Below are 9,717 nucleotides of genomic sequence, written 5' to 3'. Positions count from 1 at the left end.
GGTCACATGTCATCTTCCGGCTCTTATTCAGCCGTGCTTTATTTCGCCGCTGTACAGAACAGCCATTCCAAAGTGTTCAGTCACGAGTTGACTTTCGTCTGATGATGGCTCATTGAAGGGAGTGCTCCACATTTGCATTGGGTTTTGAACTGAAATAGCTTTCCTGAAGATCAATCGGTGCAGCTCACAGTCCTTCTCCTCTCAAGCCAGAAACTCCTCTAGTTTCTGAGTTACACGCTTGCGAAGACGTTGAGACCATTTCGTGCGGACTGTTTCAAGGTCACTCAGGTATCCAGATGCCATAATAAAGTCAATTTAAATCCCGCCATTCGTTTGTCATGTGTCGATCGAGGCCAAAAAATAGAATCGTCGAGTGGTTCATGTCTGGCGTTCGTGAGCACGACGTTCGGATATAACCGCCGTCAATAAGATATCGATGTTAAGTGAGGTACGATGACACAATCAAACAATGACGCATTGAGGGACATATTTACGACATATAAAATCGTGTTGGCCTCCAGGGGTAGTCTTTTCCACTTGGAAGTTATAAGTGAGCTTGTTTCATCATATCTGATGTTTGCTTCTATACCTTTAATTGTGGAACATTTCCATTAATGGTTGGTGGAGTGATGCGTGGGTGCTGACTGGACGGATGTCTGGTTAGCAGCGCAGTTTTTGACAAGGCTCTAAAAACTGAGATACAGAGAATATTTCAACAACAGAACGCCGATGGATGTTTGCATGTGGGAAGTACTTCTGAAGGTATTGTGTTTAGAGTACCGGTGAAGTTTCACGACGAGGTCGGGAATGGGTTGCGGTGAAAACTCTGGTTCTTTTCCGCCGGAGGTAGTCCACAACTTATACGTTTTCGTAGTTGAATTACTTTCAACCAAAACAGACAGGTTTGCAACTGTTTTGCTACGCGTGATAGAAGGCCCCGGAATATTCGGAATAGCATGTCCACTGCAAGTCACGGATTTGCATAACCAGCCTCTGTCTCACTGCCCCGGTTTTCACCTCCAAACGCATATGAAAGTAAATTTAAATTCACGGACTTCGGCTGCCTTAGATCTGGGCCATCGGTGCAACATTCCTGTGATCAGCCAGAATGCCGTTTTCCGTTACATAAAGCGATCCTGCATTTTAACCTGGGCCTGTTTGCTACCAGTAACTATACGTCCGCCGCTGCCATTCTGCGTTTGCAATTCTGCCTACCCGGTTGGCTTCGGCTCGAGGAATACGTGCATCAATCAGCGGCGGGCGAGGCTGATCCGTTACATCATCATTCCGGGTGACATTTATAGCTGCAAGGTGTCTAATCCGGCCCTCGCTCACAACCAGTTTGTGTTCTTTTTTGTCTCTAAAACACGGCTGCTGGACGTTGCGGGCGTCATGCATGGAACTCGGGAAACGTGACTTGGCAACAACCGCTCGGTGTGCGCTCAGCCACGGCCTTCCCCGTGGCACCAGTTTGTACACAGATGTAGCGATTGAAGTGGTCCTGTTCCCGTGGCGCCCTGCAGTTATTTTCGATGCGCCCGATTTGAGATCTGCCGCAACTTCCATTTGATGTGATCGTATGTCAGATGCACGTGTGTTTCGAACCGATAGCACGGTACACACCGACGTGCGCTCGGTTGCGGGAATCATGCGCTTTGTAACCGCTAAGCGACTGCAGCTGTCACGCGACGCTTGTCGTAACATAAAAGCACGTTTTTCATTCAGATTTTCCTGCCTGGCCTCACCGGCTCGCTGACCCTGAAATTCTGGCAATTTGACTGTTGTGATAGCTTTGCGTAATGGTTACCTGCCAAGTCGATCGATGCCGCGGATCCGCAGTTTAGTCGGACATCGTTAGCGTTTTCGGCGAGGAATGTGTGCTATTCGTGTGGGGCGTGTGCGCTGGACCCGCTTATTAGTGCGGGGATAGGTGACAGATGATGATCCCAGTCGCGGGGAATGCCTATTAGAAGCGAAATCAGCCCATGAGGTGTAATGATGCGTATTCGAAGCTTCCCGACGCCCTGACGACCAGAACTGGAAGGCTGGACGATTGGTCATCGGTTTCAGTTGTGATTGTTACGTGCGTCGGTATCGAGTCGCGAAGGAGGAGGAGTAAGTGGGTGTCTGGCTGCCATATCGCTGGCAGAACCGATCTGCGGCGCACATCGATCACGCTTTTGATAGATCGAACCCGGTTTTACGAACGTAATCACTCCCATTGGACGGTTTATATTCCAGGGCTGCACGGACCATAATTCGGACACCTAAATAACGACCTTGCGCTATCGACGTATGTGGACGAATCACTTCCTTTCGCACCCTGGCTCGATCTGTGCGTTCAAATGTTACAGTGCTCATTACGCCAGGTTCGCTGATACCAGCCCCGCTAAAGCTTCTAATTGCTCAAGCACCGGGGTCATTACTGTCCCTATGCTACAGGCCAGATCCGAGGGGGGCGGCGTTTGCCCCGCACGGATTTGTTCAAGTGCTGAGCTGTGGAGTGCCAAGTTCAAGTGCCAGCCAGCTGTGACCCGTCCGTAGCTGATGGGGTTGCACACCCCGGGACCCCCGCCCGAGTCCGGTAGGGTGGTAGGGCTCCCGGTCTGTCCTGGAGCACAACCTGCAGGGGGAGAGCTTCGGGCAGGACTAGAGGGACGCCCCGAGATCAGGACCCTGAGGGGTCAGGGGAACACCAGGGGACCGCGGTAGACTTAAGAGGAACGCCCGGGCGTCGCCTGCACGCTCTGCATGCCCTCAGACCGGTGAGCTGCAGCGGCGCAGGGACAGGATGCGGTTGCACCGTACGCCACCGGCAGAGGCGTCAGCGGCGGCAGGCGCCTTTTTACCTGTGGGCCGCGGCCCTGACGGCGCCCTGGAGGCGCGGCCGGCGATCGAACCCCGCTGAAAAAGGCTCCGCTCCATGATCGATCCGGCTGTCGGGCGCGCTCGCGCTTTTTGCTGGTGACCCGACCCTGGCGCGGCGCCTGCGGGCCCGCGCGCGCTGACTCGGCAACTCCCGCCGGCGCGCCCTTCGCGCGGCCGCGGAAAAACGCGCGCTAATTTCAATCGCGCGCTTTTTGCGCGCCGATCACGGCCGGGAACACAATGCACATGCCCTTCAAGGCCTGCATGGCGCGGCTGGCGGCGCGGTTTTTGCGTGGAGCGCGGGCGTCGATCCGCAGCGGCGTGCCGGCGGCGGCGGCGGCGGCGGCGGCGGCGGCGGCTTCTGGCCCGGCACCTGCCGCGAGGCCGGGGTCGCAGCTGCGTGTGCGTGGGAACCGGGGTCGGCCAGGGGCTCACCTCCGGCACGGGATCACCTTTGGCGGTGAATCACGTCCGGCCACTAACACAGGATTGGTGGGTGCCGGTGATCTGCCCAGCAGTGGATGGTACGCTGGGTTCTAGCTTTCGTGGAGTGAGGTACTAGTACGCAGGTGGAGAGGGGCGTTAGCTGCAAGCGTCAGCCCTGTAAGACACACACACATTTTCACAGTATCGTGAACACTAAATGGCGTGTACGCGACGCCGCCTTCACACGTCTCAGCTTGTCCTAATGTTGTGCGTGCACGCGCAGATCTGGATGCCGGGGCGACGCGACGGCCCCGTGCCGGTGCCCCGCTGCGGCCGTGCTCGTGCCGCGTGGCGGGCACCGGCCACGGCCGCGGCGGCCGTGCCGCACCTGGCCCGGGCCCTGTCGCTGGGCGCGGACGGAGGGGAGGGGCGTGCCCACACGGCCGTGGCGGACCGACCGGGCGTGCTCCGCCGCCGCCCCGCCGGGCCCGGGGCCGCACCCGCCCGGCGCCTCTCGCCCCATCCCCCCCTCCCCGTCCCCGTCCCCATCCCCGTCCCCGTCCCCGTCCCCGTCCCCGTCCCTGCCCTCGCCCACCGAGCCGCCGCCGGCGGCGGCAGGAGCGTGCGCCGCCTCCCGAGGATGGCGAGACGGCGCCCAGGCCGCGCCGACCGTGAGGTAGGTCAGGCGGCGGCGGCTGCGCGCCCCTCCAGCGGCCGCCGCCACCACTACACGTGACGCCCTCATCTGCCGGCTGAACCGGCCGGCTGTACTCGTAGGTGGATTGGGGACAGTCTCTGCATCATTTTGTTCGCAGTATTTGACAGATGCATTGTCATCGCGCGCTAGATTCGGGAGCCGGACGGGTGCCGCGTGTGTGTCGCTTTCTCGAACGCAGGGGCCGGAGCGCTTTCGTCGCGGGCTTCACTGCATCGTCGCGGCGTCTTGGCGGCCCTCACGCGCATTTATCCACTTTTCTGGGCCCCATAGCCGGACTGGCCGTCTTACCTGATCCGGCCGTGTACACTGGCCCAGAAGCCCCTGCTCTTCGGTTATCGGGAACCAAGGTTTCCGTTTCCAGGCAGCGATGAAGCCGGCGTGCCGTGGCGGTGCCCGGCGCCGGAGCAGATGGTTGCGGGCACTTATATTATTTTACAACCCATTTCACTGCAATGGCCATTAGCCGGGCGATCTTTGACGCTGATTGCGGGGGGAGGGGGGAGCCGGAACGCAGCTGGCGCGGGGGTTCAGACGCGCGCTCTCTCGGTTCTGCGGCGAATATGGCGCCGCTGTACTGCGAATGCTGCCAACGGCGGCACCCGCCGACGCGTATTTGATGCTTGATCAGGCCGTAGCCATAGTATAGGATACAGTGGACAACCATATCATGCGGCGCGATAGAAGATGCGCCCCGGTGAGCACTGCGTGCTGGCTAATCTTGACGCTGTCCACGCTGGGAGGACTGGCATCTAAAAGGCCCTGAGCGTGCAGAAAGCGGGTCGGGGAAGGGAGCTTAGTTTCAGTAAACCGGCATGTGTGTGGTGGCTGCACGTGAGAAACGTGGGTAAGGCCATCAGCTTGCGTCGGCTAACTTCGCCGTCGAGTTCATGCCATGGAAGAATCTGCAGAATCACCATGGCCGTTCCAGCGCTTGAACGCCCGACCGTATCGCCTCTAAGGAATGCTGAACGGCTTTGGTCCGAGCACTGCAGAGTGCGGCCAACGCCGGAGCTCCGGCAAGCCGGTCCGAACCACGCCAGCCTCTTTCCCGCCGTGTGTGTCAGGTGTTTCGCGTCATATGCATCACGCGAGCAGGGCCGACGCGACCTGCAACATTGACGTTTGTTTCTCCGCGCGCTGGGGCGTCGCTGGCGTTGGCCGGCCGCGGCTCAGCTCGGGATATCGATTGTCGCACCACCAAGCGCCGCGTCACCGCCGCCTGGCCGCCACGCACGCACCCGTGTCGCCCCCCGCGCGGCGATCGTGCGTGAAGTGGGGTCGGTTGCCGCCGCCCGCCGTTGTGCGCGCGCCGGAGGGCTGACGGCGACCACTGCAGCTGGGCAGGACGGGAGGACGGGGAAGGGGCGGCCTGGTGTGCGGCGGCTGCAGGGTGTCGCCGCCACGCGTCGCCGCTCGCAGCCGCCGGCCGCGCCGCCACTCCCGTAAACAGGCTACCGCGACGCGCGCGGCGGCCCCGGCCGACCCGTGCCTCGCCGGCCGGCCGCCGCGCGGCGCCACCGTCGCCACTGGCACCATTCCACTGCGGGTCGTCGACCCGCGCCGCCGGCGCGCCCGCCACCGCCGCTGCCGCCATCGCCGCCGCCGACCCCGGCCGGCCGACCGGATGCACGCACATGCGTGCGGTGACGCCGCCGGCCGGGGACGCCGCCGGTGCGTGCGGCCGAATCAATACGCCGCGCTCGGCCCAGCCTGACCTTGGCGGCGCGCCGGGCGGGCGAGCGGCGGCCCGCCCAGCCCCACTCCACCCGCCCGCCCCGGCAGCCGACGCACATCTTTGTGCGGCGCCGACGGGGGGCGTTGACCCGCGCGCGGCCGGCGCCGGCGCCCGGCCGGACCGAGCTCCGTGCCCGGCCGTTGAGCAACGCGTGGCCAGTGGCGAGGAGGTCCGAGCTGGCCGGCGGAGGGGCGCGCCGCGTCCAGCCCCCCGCCCCCCCCCCCCCATGCATGATGACATCTTATTAGGCCTGTTTGTGTGCTTTTGCACGATGCCTGTGGGAGGCGGAGCGCACCGGCCGTTTTTGTTCTGGCATGCCTGTGCGCGTCGCTGGGTGATGCACAGCGGCGTGTGTTTCTGTCCGTTCTGCCGGCCGTTTGTGAAAGTTCGCCGTGCTGCTCTTTCACGTGGTAATTACCCGGTATTTCTCAATCTGCGCCTGTGCGTTGCGCCTGTGCGTTCGTCCCTATTCTGTGCCGCACGCGCTCGGCTGTTTTTCCGCCGCCGCCTTTGTGTTTTGCCCCGTGCCGTGGCGTCCGGTCATTAGCTCTGTGTAACGCATCGCGACGCGATTTCGCCCCGCAAATAGTAGCGACGCGGCGTGCATTGTGGCGCGCCGTTCTGCGGCGTGTGTGGGGTGGCGGGCCACGCCGCTGCCCGCCGCCGGCCCGGAAGCGCCTGTCGATGTGTTGACGGCGGGGTTCGGTCGGCCCACATCCCACATAATCGGCCGGCCCATCGCGGGTGGGTGGACTCGCGCGTGGGAGGAGCGGCGGACAGGACCGGTGCAGGGGCGCGGACGGAGCACGAGCCGTACGGAGGGCGGCGGTTCGGGCGGGGGAGGAGCGGCGGACAGGGCCGGTGCAGGGGCGCGGACGGAACACGAGCCGCTACTGGCGTACCGGGCGGCGGCTTAGCCCGCCCTACCCCCGCAACGTTTTGGACAGGGTAACAGATTCGTGTTCGGTGGTGCGGGGCAGCACAAATGACTCCAGGCTTCGTTAATCCCATCGCTACATCCCAACACTGGATGCTGGATGCACCAGTTGGAGCTCAAGTGCGGACGGGTCGGACTTGAAGCATGATGTAGATTTGCAAAATGAGTTGGGGGCTGAACAATGAAAAACGAAGTAACCTGCACCCGAAAGTACGCCAACCAATTTGTTTCTTCGAAATTGTGCCCCCTTCTTCTCAAGGTTGGGGGCTGCCCCCGCCTCCCGAACTGAATAGGAAACTACGCCCATGCCCGAACTTGTATGCTGTTTGATGAATAGATCTAAAGGCAACGCGTACAAAGCCGCCCATTTTTAAGAACTCGTAAGCCGGAGGGCCGGAATCAGGTGGCAAATTGAAGATCGGGTACGTGTTAGGTTGTTACCTTAACCCTCAGCCTCAATACCGTTTACACATCTATGTCAGTGTATCTGCGGACAGGATGAGAGCGGTTCTGTAGGCCGTGGTGACAGGACTGACGTCTCGCATGGGTTGGCGGGAGGCGCTGGTCCCATCGCTCCTGATGGCCGAATGAAGCCGGGTGCCAAATTTGTGGAGCGACCAGTAGTTGAGACCAAGCAAATCACTTGATGTTAAAACTGTTCTCGCGATCTAGTACCGATTTGGGTGCCGGAGTGTGGCAATATGTCGCGAGTCATGCCACGAAACACTGACTCGCTTCCGGATAGGGAAGTGAGAGACCGTCCCGACTCCCCGTTCTTCTCCATCCCCGCTTCCATTCTCCTCAGGATTACCGGCGCGCGTGCTGGGCTCTGTCTTGCCGCTGGCCAGCTCTGGCGCCTTCCGGCCGTCAGCAGGGCTGGAGCCGGCGGGGCCGTCAGCCCTCCTCGGGGCCGACCGAGCGTCCTTCACCGACTGAACACGCCCCGAGTGCCTCTCTCTGTCGGCGCCGGGCGCTCAGCGTGAGCACCGGCCGCCGGCTGTCCCGCGCCGTGCGTGGTGCCGCGCGCTGCCGGCATTCCGGCCGCGAAAGCCGGCCGTTGATGGATGCGCCGGCGGCGCGGCGTCGGCTGACGAGCGGCGGCCGGCTCTCTCCAGCTGCTCACGGCCCGGGGTACCGCCGCGCGCTGCCGGCAGCGGGCGGGCGCCGCCGCCGCCGCCGCCGCCGCCGCCGAGGCCGCCGCAAGGACGCCGCGCTCACCGAGTCGCCGCACGGGTCGCCGGCGGTCACGCACGGAACGGCCGGCCGGACTGCGGGCCTCATCAGGTCGCTTGCGTTCTCCGCCGTCTTGGCCGGTCGCCGTGGGCGTGCGCGCGCGTGGCGATGAGCGTTCAACGGCGCGGTAAAAAGCGGTGTCGGCGGCGCGAACGCAGGTCATCTGGCGCCCCGGAACGGCGGAGGGAGGGGGCGACCCGACACGCGAGGCCGCCGCGCTGATTCGCTGAGGTCGGAGGTCACGGAACGGGCGTGCTGATGCGGCGGCACCGGGCGTCGCCTGTGCGGAGACGCCTAGGCCGGGCGCAGTGGTCGGCGTCGGAGGAGGCGAAGACGCCTCGCCCATGTTGTGTTGTACCAGCACTCAGCGTAGTCAGCAGTCAGGATCAGCTATCGTGTGTATCAGTTCGCATCAGCGATGCTATTTCGTAACTGCGTCTCGGGGTCGGTGCCACCCTTGCGACGCCATGGCGCAGGAGGCGTGTTGGCGCGGCTGGTGGCCGTGTTTACGTGTGCCGGTTGGTATTTACAGACGCGGCGCTCGTGCACTGACATCGCCGGCCGGCGGCGGCGGCGGCGGCGGCGGCGGCGGCGGCGGCGCGCGCGCGCGCGCGCGCGCGGAAGCCGCGAGTCTGATAAACAGACGGTGCATCGAATCGGGGCGTGTCCGTGATGCGCGCAGCCCGCAATGATGCACACCGCCGGGGGAGGTGTTCGGCAGGAACAGCCCCGTTGCCCTTCTCGTCTCGCTACGCTGCCTTCTGCGGACGCGCATGCACTTTTGGGACTCCTGTCGCCGGGTGCCCACCTGGTCCACTTCGGGGTCCCCTGTCGCCGGGTGCCCACCTGGTCCACTTCGGGGTCTCCTGTCGTCGGGTGCCCACCTGGTCCACTTCGGGGTCTCCCTGTCGCCGGGTGCCCACCTGGTCCACTTCGGTCCCCGTTCGCCGGGTGCCCACCTGGTCCACTCGGGTCTCCTGTCGGTCGGGGTGCCCACCTGGTCCACTTCGGGGGTCTCCTGTCGTCGGGTGCCCACCTGGTCCACTTCGGGGTCTCCTGTCGTCGGGTGCCCACCTGGTCCACTTCGGGGTCCCCTGTCGCCGGGTGCCCACCTGGTCCACTTCGGGGTCCCCCGTCGCCGGTGCCCACCTGGTCCCACCTTCGGGGGTCTCCTGTCGTCGGGTGCCCCTGGTCCACTTCGGGGTCCCCGTCGTCGGGGTGCCCACCTGGTCCACTTCGGGGTCCCCTGTCGTCGGGTGCCCACCTGGTCCACTTCGGGGTCTCCTGTCGTCGGGTGCCCACCTGGTCCACTTCGGGGTCTCCTGTCGTCGGGTGCCCACCTGGTCCACTTCGGGGTCCCCTCGTCGCCGGTGCCCCCTGGTCCACTTCGTGGGGTCCTCTGTCGGTCGTGGTGCCCACCTGGTCCACTTCGGGGTCTCCTGTCGCCGGGTGCCCACCTGGTCCACTTCGGGGTCCCCCGTCGCCGGGTGCCCACCTGGTCCACTTCGGGGTCTCCTGTCGTCGGGTGCCCACCTGGTCCACTTCGGGGTCCCCTGTCGCCGGGTGCCCACCTGGTCCACTTCGGGGTCCCCTGTCGCCGGGTGCCCACCTGGTCCACTTCGGGGTCCCCCGTCGCCGGGTGCCCACCTGGTCCACTTCGGGGTCCCCCGTCGCCGCCAGCCCGCTTCCCAATCCGTCTTATCCCGCGTGGAGTAATGGTGTGCGTTATAACGCACAAGACGGGGCCGGTAGTCCGAAAAATCGTCTCATCCGCGTATCTCTATCTGGTCTCAACGACCC

Source organism: Pollicipes pollicipes, unplaced genomic scaffold (genome assembly GCF_011947565.3).
Source record: "Pollicipes pollicipes isolate AB1234 unplaced genomic scaffold, Ppol_2.1 Scaffold_2555;HRSCAF=2994_pilon_pilon_pilon, whole genome shotgun sequence".
NCBI lineage: Eukaryota > Metazoa > Arthropoda > Thecostraca > Pollicipedomorpha > Pollicipedidae > Pollicipes > Pollicipes pollicipes.
This window is presented reverse-complemented; position numbering follows the sequence as displayed.